We start from the raw sequence: 12423 nt of genomic DNA on the forward strand, positions 1-12423 counted from the left end.
TGCATTGCAGGGCAATATGTTCCTTATGTTCATCTCCTAAACACGTTAACTCATTTGCCATGTGCACCTCCTATTCAGGGTAATGCATCTGCCACAATCAGCTTCTGTGCATGTTAACTCACTCATCATGCTCACTTCCTATGCAACATAACTCATTTATTATGACAAAGCCTGTTATCCTAGCAACTTTCTAAGTTTATAAGAGCAATATTCAAACTCTATCACTCTTTTTTGGCCTTTGTCCTACCATTTTACCAGGCTTTGTCCGGATTTCTAGCACTAAGAGTTTGAGAGGTATGATCTCTAGGTTAATTCATTCATCTTGATCAGATCCTATACATGTTAAGTGATTTGTCCTGCTCCACTTCTATGCATATCAACTCATTCATTATGATTATTTCCTATGCAGATAGACATTTGCAAGTAAAACAAGTAGTCTTCAACAGTGACATCATAATATGCTTCAACACGTATAAAAAAGGTAGGAGGTATAGGATCATAGGAAGTTACTAGGCCAATGGGCCTATGTATAGGATCATAGGAAGTTACTAGGCCAATGGGCCTATGTATAGGAACATAGGAAGTTACTAGGCCAATGGGCCTATGTATAGGATCATAGGAAGTTACTAGGCTAATGGGCCTATGTATAGGATCATAGGAAGTTACTAGGCCAATGGGTCTATGTATAGGATCATAGGAAGTTACTAGGCCAATGGGCCTATGTATAGAATCATAGGAAGTTACTAGGCCAATGGGCCTATGTATAGGATCATAGGAAGTTACTAGGCCAATGGGCCTATGTATAGGATCATAGGAAGTTACTAGGCCAATGGGCCTATGTATAGGATCATAGGAAGTTTCTAGGCTAATGGGCCTATGTATAGGATCATAGGAAGTTACTTGGCCAATGGGCCTATGTATAGGATCATAGGAAGTTACTAGGCTAATGGGCCTATGTATAGGATCATAGGAAGTTACTAGGCCAATGGGCCTAGGGCCCTTACAAGCCTAGCCAAGTTCTACCCTTATTTCCACAATCAGCATAGGGTATATGGATTAAGTAGGGAATAGCGGTTAAGTAGGGAAGTCAACTATCAAGTGATTTTCAAAGCAACAGGGGAGTCCATCATGGATCAGTCCTGGGTACACTGCTCTTTGCCTATATATATTTTGTGATGGTCAGGTTGTGGTTTAATACGTTGACGACACAGTATTGCTGCTCACTGGTGATAAACATTGAAGGTGCTGCAAGATAATTTTACAAAACTTGCTTAAGAATTGATTAAAGGACTCCCATTTGATGCTCAAAGCAAGTATTTTCAAGCTGGCAGTTTATACAGACAATTAAGGTTGTATGCTGTTAACACAGTGGTTCCTGTAGTGCAGAGTTTGAGTCCCTCAGCCTTCTATTTGACTACTGTATGAATGCGTGCAAGTTACTTAACCATACAATGAGAAAACTGGGCTCAGCTTCTAAAGCAACTCTTGGATCACAACCCGCAAAACTACCCAAGAGTAAAACTATATGATTTTCTAGAAACTGCTTCTAGATGTCTCACACACACACACACACACACACACACACACACACACACACACACACACACACACACACACACACACACAGACATATGCCATCATCATCATAACAAAGAGCACAGAATATGAAGACAGCAACTATTTTGGAATCTTTCTTTCTTTTAAAACATTTTGCTTTGATCACATTATCATATCATGCATGTAAATATGCCACAGATGCTAGGGAGGCAATAAAGAAATAGGCTTTTCTATCCACATCCTCATGACCCAAAATTTGTTTCTGCTTTCTGTTCTCAAGGCATTCTGTGGCATTTTAACCAGTGTGAACATGAATACTGCATTAGCTAACTTCTCTGTTTCATTGTTACTACAAAACATCTTCAAGACTAATTCATTAATGCTGCAAGAGGGTGACTAAGCCTTTATTAGTGAAGGATAGCCTACGATCTGGATTTGGTGTTTATTATTCAATGCTCAGACACTCATTCCTAAGTCCACGACTAGGTAAGGAGTGTAATATAGGTATTATCACACTTTACTCATATATTGACCTACTTCTCTAAACAACTTATCTAAGAAGCACCAAGCACAGCAAAGAAGCAATACTAACTACTGCACCATTGTGTATCATCCTATCCTTCCCACCTCAAGCATTCAGTGAGAAAAAACCTTCTCCTTTTCCTTCAACAGTAATGTCCATCTGAAAGGTCATCTTCAAATGGTTCACTCCTTGATGGGTACACATTCTCTTATTTCCCTTCTTTGCTGCTTATTGCCATCTACATCTGCTGGCAAATCAGAAACACCTACCACCTTCCTTATGGACTACGTCTCCAGGCTTTTGCTGTTTTAATCAAGTCTTTCAATATCTCAAGATCATTAAGTCTCTGTGGGCTTCATCATCTTGTTTGTTGATTGACAGCTAGTGCTGTCTCTAATCTATGTCCTTTTCAGGTGTTCTCCACTTATTCCCCACCTTTACTCTTTTTTGTCTCATGGTTGTGTTGTGTGTGTCCTCTCCTCTGACAGTATGCATCCCCTTAGCTGATCCTTGATCACTGACACTTCCTTTCCTGCCCCTTTTGGGCTAAACTGAGTTTAATCTTCTCAACAAATTGCTTGACCTCTCATCAGTGGGGGATGCTTTTTTCTGGCTTTTCCACAATACCACCATAGGAGGGTAAGTTACATCCAAAGCATAGCTAAGGTGAGGCAAAAGGATTATAGGGCATGATCAAGAGATGATGACTAGTCAACAGTGTATGACTAGCATTAAAAAATTAATGTCAGTAGTGTATTTGAAGTCAAGGCTGATGTGTTTTAGCACTTTGTGTTTGGTATAAGATGTAGCAAATGGTTTGCTTCAGTTTTCACAAGAAATATCTTTTTCTGTCCTCAATTACCTTTTATGGGGAGCGGACACCAAGTTGGGGAATAACACCAGAGACAGATGAGTAGACTATGGCTCTGAGACACATACAGTGCTATTTGCTGAGCAGCTGGGTATTGTGCTGGTATGCCACTATTTTATAGTATAGATCTATCTTTTTTTCTCTTATACCAGTTAATGAGTTTATATCTTAAATACAGTGCCTGTTATCAATAATCACTCTTTGGTGGAACAAGAGCACAGAAGACACAGCTTATTTCTTCTGTTAGGCTCTTTGCATAGATGCCCCAACATCTGAAATGCAAACATCTCTTCTTCTTGTATGTGTCCCTTCATTTATTGGCTTGAAATACTCTCTGGTATATGTCAGTGATCCTGACATGATCTCTTTGGCTCAAGTTTTAAAGTTCACTTTTTTTTCCTGTTTGTATGTAACAAGCCTGGCTAACTCTCATCATGAATGTATATAATCTGATAATCAAATTACTGTTATTTTTTCCCCTGACTGTTACCAGGGGTAACTAGAACTTGTGATATTGCCTATTCATGTTTGCTTATGTTGTTTGTAAATATCTCATCTGTGATGCGCCTTCTTTGTCATTACTTATCTGTTTATCTTGGAGCTTTTCTCCCTGGGCCTCCACTGAAAATGGACATTATTTTTTATTTTATTTATTTTACATTTGTTGACCGGGATAGTCCGACTGGATGCATGTCCATTTTCAGCGGAGGCCCGGGGAGAAAAGCTTCAAGGGTAAGCAGATACAGCATTACATAATACCAGCATTACATATTACAAACAGACTATTTACAGAGCTTACATAAGTAAGCAAGGTAAACAAGTTCCATAGGTTAGAGTTAATCCTGAGCACAAGTCAGGATTAAATTAAATTACACAGTAAACTGGTTAACAGATTTTTACACGTTCTAGAGAGAGTTAGCCAGGCTTGATACATTGACATAGCCAGTTAAGTGACAAATATTGTTTGAGTCTAGTTTTAAATTGACCTAAGGTGGAAAGTAAGGTAATATCAGCTGGAAGTGAGTTCCAGGATCTACTTACAGAGTTTGCAAAGAGAGAGTCACCGGCTGTGTTATTAATTTTGCTAGTCTGAATTAGTAGTTTGTTAGAGGATCAAAGTGGTCTAGGATTGTTATAGGGGGTGATAATAGTTTTAAGTGCAGGAGTATTGTCCGGATTATAGAGGATTCTATAGGCCATAATCAGTTAGTTATACTGGATTAGGCTGGGTAGTTCAAGCCACCCAAGCTGATTTAGATTGATGCAATGATATGTCCTAAAAGGCAGCCCAGGGGCAAACCTGGCAATGTGGTTGTAGCAAATTGAGAGTTTGTTAAGGACAGTCTTGTTTAAATTCAAGAGTAGAGGGGATGCATACAGAAGTTTTGAAAGAAGGTGAGAGTGAGCTATGGCAATTTTAGCTGGAGGGGTTAGGAAGGCTTTTATTCTGTAAAGTGACCCTAGTTTTTTATTGATGGTTTTGATAGTTTGGTTAACATGTAGGTCAAATTTTAGATTATTGTCTATGATGACACCTAATAGTTTTGTAGAGGGGTCAGGGGAGATTATTGTGCCATCATTTGATTTTATGGTAAAGGTGAAAGTGGTAGACCTATGTGTTGGTGAAAATAAAAGCATTTTAGACTTTTTTGAGATTTAGGATCAGACGATGTTCAGAAAGCCAGTTTTCTATTGTATTAAAGGTGGTCTGGGTAGTTGACCATAACTGTACTGGAGATGTGGCTGAGCAAATCAGAGTAGAGTCTTCAGCATATTGGATACAGCTGACTTTTGGGATGACAGTATAAAGGTCGTTAATGAAGATGGAGAACAGCAAGGGCCCTAGTATAGAGCCTTGTGGTACTCCAAGGGTGTTAGGTAGAAGGTTAGAGAGTTTGTTCTGCCAGAGGACAGCCTGCTGTCGACCATTCAGGTAGGATTGAAACCATTGAAGGGCTCCAGTATCTAGACAGAATGTTTGCAGGGTGTGGATTAAAAGTTGGTGATCAACCATATTGAATGCCTTGAAAAGATCTAAGAAGAGGGCTGAGAATATATAATTATTGTTGCGATTATGGTTTATGGTGTTGGTAAAGGCTAGGAGGGCTGAAGTAGTGCTGTGATGAGGACGGAAACCATGCTGAGTGTCTGCCATAAGGTGATTCTGGATTAGGTGGTGCATGAGTTGTCTATGAATACATTTTTCCATAATCTTTGCAAGTGGAGAGAGTATAGCTATTGGCCTATAATTGGAGAATTAATCCACATTAATCCAGTTGGACTACCCCGGTCAACAAATGTAAAGTAAATAAATAAATAAATGCCACTATTATAATCACTGTTTCTTAGATTTCCTTAGTAAGAATCGTGTTTTGTTTTCCTTCTGGTAATGCACAGTTTTCTACTTCCCATCTCAAGGAACTATTATAATTCACAGTTCCCCATCTCAAATAATTATAATGCTGTTTTCTATTTCCCCTCTGTCAAATAACTATTATAATGCTGTTTTCTACACCTCTCTGTCAAATAACTATTATAATGCTGTTTTCTATTTCCCCTCTCTCAAATAACTATTATAATGCTGTTTTCTATTTCCCCTCTGTCAAATAACTATTATAATGCTGTTTTCTATTCCTCTCTGTCAAATAACTATTATAATGCTGTTAGTATTTCCCCTCTGTCAAATAACTATTATAATGCTGTTTTCTATTTCCCCTCTCTCAAATAACTATTATAATGCAAAGCTTTCTATCTCCTCTCTCAAATAATTATTACAATGCACAGTTTTCTATTGCCCCTCTCTCAAATAACTATTACTCTTCCTGTCCCCTCCACACTTCAGGCAGATAGTTTCCAGTGTGATGCCATACACTGGGTTGTTATTTTCTACACTAGAAGTCTGTTTTCCTAAAATGTTGTTGCACTTCTCTGGCATTGCTAGCCTTCACGTCTGCATTCTTAATGAAGCTTGTGCCATTCTACCAAGGTACTGTCAAGTTTATGTCTGACAGTTACACAACAAGAGGAAAAGTAAACCTACCATTTGGGAAATGTGTCCGTGTCATTCAGAGTGTACTCATGTGAAGGGCTATTTGAAAGTCATAATGGAGAACAAAAATTTGGCATCTGATAGCCTGAAGCCAGTATTGTGCAAGTTAATTATTTTTTGCCAGTGTTAATGTGACTTAATTTGACGTGTGACATGAGCATAGAGAGTGTTATTCTTTTATGTGTTGTTTTAGTTTTAGGCACCATTACATCTAATGGTGCAGAACATTCCTCTCAACTGCCCAGATTTTCGCATAATGTCCAGATTTTTGGCTCATATTTTTGGTGAGTTCCTCATAACATTTGTGATTTTGTGGCAAATCACTTGGATGATCTGAGGACTGAAATCACTAAGTAATGATATACTTTTGAGTTTCAAAGTTCAAATCCTTCAGAAAATATATGTCAAAACAAACCCTGTTACTCTAGCAACCTTCTATGTTCATAAGAGCAATATTTAATATATGTCCCTATTTTTTGGCCTTTGTCTTCCCATTTTATTGGGCTTTGTCCAGATTTCTTGTGCTAGGAAGTTGAGAGATATGCTCCAGAAGGAATTAGAAAACAAATCTTTGTTTCTAACAAACTATATCAAAGAAGAAACTGAGATGCAATATGTTGTCCTGATTAAAATGATGCACTGGAAATAGACATGCATGTTTGAATCTCATTGTTTCTAATCTGCCCTTTGCCTGACCCTCTGCAAGGTAAATAAAGTCCTGTCTGCTGGCCTCCATGAGGACAGGGCTACCTTGAAGAACCATAAGAACCATACAGCTAAACAGTTGGCAAAGAGATTATAAAATTGCTGTTTGTTTCTGCTGAAAGTTGTATTAGTCCATCAGTACAGCTGACTGCTTGAAAGTCTTGTCTAAATAAGATTAAAGTTAGTCGTAGAGCACAGAGTAAATATTCAGCTGGCAAAGTAAAACGGGCATTCCCAAAAGGAGCTAAAACTTATGATGAAATACATTTAAAGAAGCAGATAAGCAAGATAGAGTATTGTTGTTTTCTGAAACCAAGTGTTTAAATTTGTCTGAAGTTGCTTGACAAAGCTGAGTAGCACATACGCCTTGGCTAAAGAATATTTGAAACATATAGCTTTATTTATAAATGAGATTGACAAGCATAAATGAGTTGCCAATTAACTTAAATAAGATCTTGACAAATAAAAATATTCTGTATAAGAAGGCTTAATATACCAGTGTCATCCTTGTGCTTGGTTAAAAGTACTAACCACCTCCCCCTCAATAAACACACAGACACACTCTGAAACAGCACTCTTATATTCATAATATGAATATTTTTTACTGAACGTGTCCCTAATAAAGAATGAATGACACGTCATACAGTTTGCACACTTGTGAATCTTATAAGTAGGGATATTTAATGCCATCAAAATGATACAGCACCACAAAAGATTGGTACCACATACAGTTTAACCAGTTAAGAATAACATTCAAAAGTCAGAATAAAATTGCACTTTAAACTCTTAATTTCTGAATATAAACGTTCATTATTGTTACCACAAGACATGTAGAAAGTAATATACCATGTGCAGAACTTCTGTGTGACTCCTATGATACCCAAGGACTGGAAAAGTATGGGGAATAGTAAAATGGAAGATTAAGCCATTAAAATAAGAATGTAACAGTAAAAGCAAACCTTCTTAAACAAGTAGTAACATGACCTTTATCCATCTATCACTTATCAGAGAAAAGTAGCAGAGGTGATACTGTGTTGATTCATTATAAAACGATGACAAGCAAAAACACATCAACGAATTAAACACTCCACTAGGTAGTGAAAGGAATACCACCACAGAGATGGTAAAGCAAATCCTTTATTCACAAGTCAGTCTGGTACCTCGGCATTTCGCCTTCAATGGAACAATTCATCACACACAACCATCTCCTTAAATACAATGTTAATTAATTCATTCGCCAACCAACCATCCAGTTCTAAATTGATTAATTAATTAGTTGAACAATTTCATTCTTTGGACTGCAAATACAATCATTGCATTGTTGTAATACAAAATTCTTTTTATCAAAAGTTTATAAATACATTTCAAAACTCGTGGTCCCCAGTCCAAAACATATTATATAACATTAACTAAATTGATGGATGAATACTTCAAATGCACATAATAAATTATGTTACTATTTTTTATTTTTTATACTTTATACCACATACCAATATAATATATACTTAAAATTCACAATATAAATTCATTAAATATTAAAAAATTCAATGATTTATCAATTAACATGTCACAATGTAAAATTCTACAATGCCAAATTCACCTAAGTGCAATATATAATAACATGTCCCAAAATATTGAAAAATTGAATTTATAATGGTATACCCATATCCAAATTCATACCACCAGGGTATAAAGTATGATAATTAAGAATCATTTTATATTTTAATTTATTGAGCTCAGCTTTGAAATTACCTGCATCAAAACGTGGCCTCGCTAAAACACTGAAAATGAATCCATCCGTACTGCTATTATGGACACTGATGAAATGTGAAGCTACAGGGCTGTCCAGATTCCCCCTTCTCACGTCTCCTAAATGTTCTAAAATATGAATTTTAATTTTTCTAGTAGTTTGACCAATATACCATAATGGTTTGGCGCAATTACAACCCAAAACATAGACTACCCCATGTGACAAACAGTCAAATCTTTCAAAAGCTTGATATTTTTTTCCATTAATTTTCTTTCCATCTAAATTTTAACCATATGACACACGGAGCATCTACCACATTTTTCCATGCCAACATCCAAACCAGGCATTGAATATTCTAACTTTTGACTTAACAACTCTTTCATTGTTAAATCTTTTATAAGAAAATGTGACATGCATGGGAAATAAATGTCCCACTGTCACATCTTCACAAACTAAATACCAAAACTGTCTAATGATCTTCTCAACTACTAATGAAAAATCTGAATATCTGGAGATGAAAAACAATCTTTCATCATTTTCAACTAGACATTGTCTGCTATAGCCCTGGCATGCCTCCCCCCCCCAAGCATGTCACATTTGACTGTTTGTCACATGGGGTAGTCTATGTTTTGGGTTCCTTATAACATTTCATCAGTGTCCATAATAGCAGTACGGATGGATTCATTTTCAGTGTTTTAGCGAGGCCACATTTTGATGCAGGTAATTTCAAAGCTGAGCTCAATAAATTAGAATATAAGATGATTCTTAATTATCATATTTTATACCCTGGTGGTATGAATTTGGATATGGGTATACCATTATAAATTCAATTTTTCAATATTTTGGGACATGTTATTATATATTGAACTTAGGTGAATTTGGCATTGTAGAATTTTACATTGTGACATGTTAATTGATAAATCATTGAATTTTGTAATATTTAATGAATTTATATTGTGAAGTTTAAGTATATATTATATTGGTATGTGGTATAAAGTATAAAAAATAAAAAAATAAAAAATAGTAACATAATTTATTATGTGCATTTGAAGTATTCATCCATCAATTTAGTTAATGTTATATAATATGTTTTGGACTGGGGACCATGAGTTTTGAAATGTATTTATAAACTTGTGATAAAAAGAATTTTGTATTACAACAATGCAATGATTGTATTTGCAGTCCAAAGAATGAATTGGTTCAACTAATTAATTAATCAATTTAGAACTGGATGGTTGGTTGGCGAATTAATTAATTAACATTGTATTTAAGGAGATGGTTTTGTGTGATGAATTGTTCCATTGAAGGCGAAATGCCGAGGTACCAGACTGACTTGTGAATAAAGGATTTGCTTTACCGTCTCTGTGGTGGTATTCCTTTCACTACCTAGTGGAGTGTTTAATTCGGTGATACTCTGTTGGGCAGTGGTTGGGAGTCAATGTAATATGCGTGAAATGTCAGGAAAATGATTCCTGCTCATAAGCAATTACTGTAGTGTAACTATAATGGCATAATCAGACTTTATTTGTACATCTTAGCTTTCTTCACAACATAATACAAGTATTACATAATATCGAAGGATATATTCTATTGTTTACATTTAAAATAAAAAGTGCTCGTGTAATAAGCTACATTTTGCAATAATATATTTTTGCTGCCATTTCTGATATTATAAAGACAATAACACTGTCTAGATAGTGTCATAATTGTCAAATATATTCTAGAACATCTGTGGCATCATGCCTCTTTCCCCATGTTATTAAGCATTACCTAGCGCTACCCACCCGGTTAAGCAGTGTTACATTTGCAGAAGATATAGCTTAAAAACTGTTGAAAAAAATCAGAAATCAAAATAATAATAATAATACTCATTTATTTACTAGGTAGGCCCACTGGACACAAATGATGCCTTTTCAAGGTTGACCATGGTCAAGGTCACAAAGTAAGCAAATGAGGCCTGAGGGAATTGAAACCTTTACAATGGAAACTGCAGCTTACAGCCTTATTTGACTGTGCCAAATGCCAGAACGGTGACTCAGTAACATTCCTTCTTTCATTTTCTTGCTATTTTTGTGCATACCAGGGATGATATGCACATTATTGCTAAAAATGGGAAAAAATTATACTCATAGGTGATCCATGCATTTTTGGTGTTTATGAAACTTGGAAACAATTGTTCCTCTTTATTTTGAAAATGTGCAACTTACTGATGTTTAACCTAGAAAAATAACTGTGTGCATGTGCATGCATGTGTATGCATCTGTCCATCCACCCATCTATAAAATAAATAGCATCATTACTGAGTTTGAATATTATGCAATTTAGATAATACTGAAAATTAAATAAAAATCTTGTTATACTTTAAGAACTCTGAATTTCCTAGTGAAACTCACATTATGAAACAAGCATTCAAAACTGATGAAAAAATACAATGTTGGCATGTTATAACAAGTACTTGGTATTAATGAGGGCCATAAGCAACATTGTACCTATTGTAGAAAGTTAATACATAATAATGTCTTTGCAACCTATGAGTTTGTATGCAATTGCAAGCTTACCCTTCCCCCAACAAGGTCCACGGGGTCAAGGTGCTACAGTTGTACACCTCAATGACTGTTGTAAGAACCATTTAAGCAGTATTTTGATGATAGCTGTTTATTTATTCATTCATTTTACATTATGTCACATTTATATTCAGTTCATATATTCATGTATGCAATGAGCCTCCAGTAATGATAATGAAGTGCGGAAGTTAGTCCGTGCTGCAGTCTTCCAAAGACTAGGCAAAGTTTATCTTGCATACATAAATATAAGTAAAATATATGCACAGATGCATGCACCAATTAATATACAAGAAAAGTAAACTTCCATCAGTTTGAAGACTTAGAACCTTGCATGTTTATCGACATTTAGCAAGTCAATGACTACTATTTTAGGCTCCAAGTTCTTTGGGGTCAGTTACACATGTTGTCTTACATGTCTCATGTGTTACAAAGGCTCATGCTCACACACTGAAACTAGGCTTTTAAATATTAGCATCCACATGAGCTGTTTCTATGATATGTAAACTGTACTTTTTTATAACACACTAATTGAAAACTTTCACAGCAATTTAATGTTACCCAATGGAATTTATACCCTTATGCTGTCTATAGTGTTGTTTCTAGCCCTGCACATATTATAAGCTGATTCTTTTATCTGCTGATATATTTAGTTTTAGCCTTTCCAGAATATCGACTGGGTTGACTTATAAGGTGTTTTACATCTCAATAATTAACGTGTTTATCTGCTTAGCCAAGATTTCATTGTTGTACAATTATAAATGGTTTTCTGCTATGTTACATACTGTTTAATTACACTGCCTATGTTATAGTACTAAACTACTTGTTTCTACTACTTTCTTTCTCTTTCTCTCTCTCCTGTAACAAACCCAGCTCTCCAAGCTGGTTGTACTTGCGCTAAGAAGCAAAGTTTAACTACTTGAAGAACAAGGACCCTGTCTAAACTCCCTCCAGTCTCATCTTTGAGCCACCTATTCCATGTACTACCTCAAGTAAAGGGAGCAAGACAGTATGTGTCTACAACATCAGTGCCAGTATAGACTATAATTGAATATTCTATTTTGGTGGCTCTAAGAACGCTAGCCAGGAAAGCCAGCAGCGTCACCCCCTATCCACTCTGTAACCTATATATCTCTTTTCTTTCCCCTCCACGTAAAAGTCACCTGAACTACTACTCTTTCTTCTGAATCTGTACACAAACTCCCACTTTTCCCCAATTTACAATATTAACTTTGTCCACTAGGTGGCAGTCTTGTCCTTCAGGACTTTGTAGCGTTTTCCTAGTCTGTAATACACCTTTATTATTTTCTTTTTTGAGTCCTTAGGCTTGTTCTTAAAGTATAGCCCATAACATCTTCTTTACTTGAGGTGAACCTCCGACACCCACCTAGAAGCCTAATTATCTTT

The 12423-nt window shown here is 36.0% G+C and overlaps 1 protein-coding gene across 1 annotated transcript in view; it reads right to left on the minus strand.

Annotated features, from left to right (window-relative positions):
* CNTNAP2 (contactin associated protein 2) overlaps positions 1–12423 on the minus strand; it is a 7772136-nt gene that overhangs the window by 4951826 nt on the left and 2807887 nt on the right. The gene's annotated exons all lie outside the window — the stretch shown is intronic.

This window comes from Protopterus annectens, chromosome 3.part0 (assembly GCF_019279795.1).
Source record: "Protopterus annectens isolate FY-2018-M chromosome 3.part0, PAN1.0, whole genome shotgun sequence".
Lineage (NCBI taxonomy): Eukaryota > Metazoa > Chordata > Ceratodontiformes > Protopteridae > Protopterus > Protopterus annectens.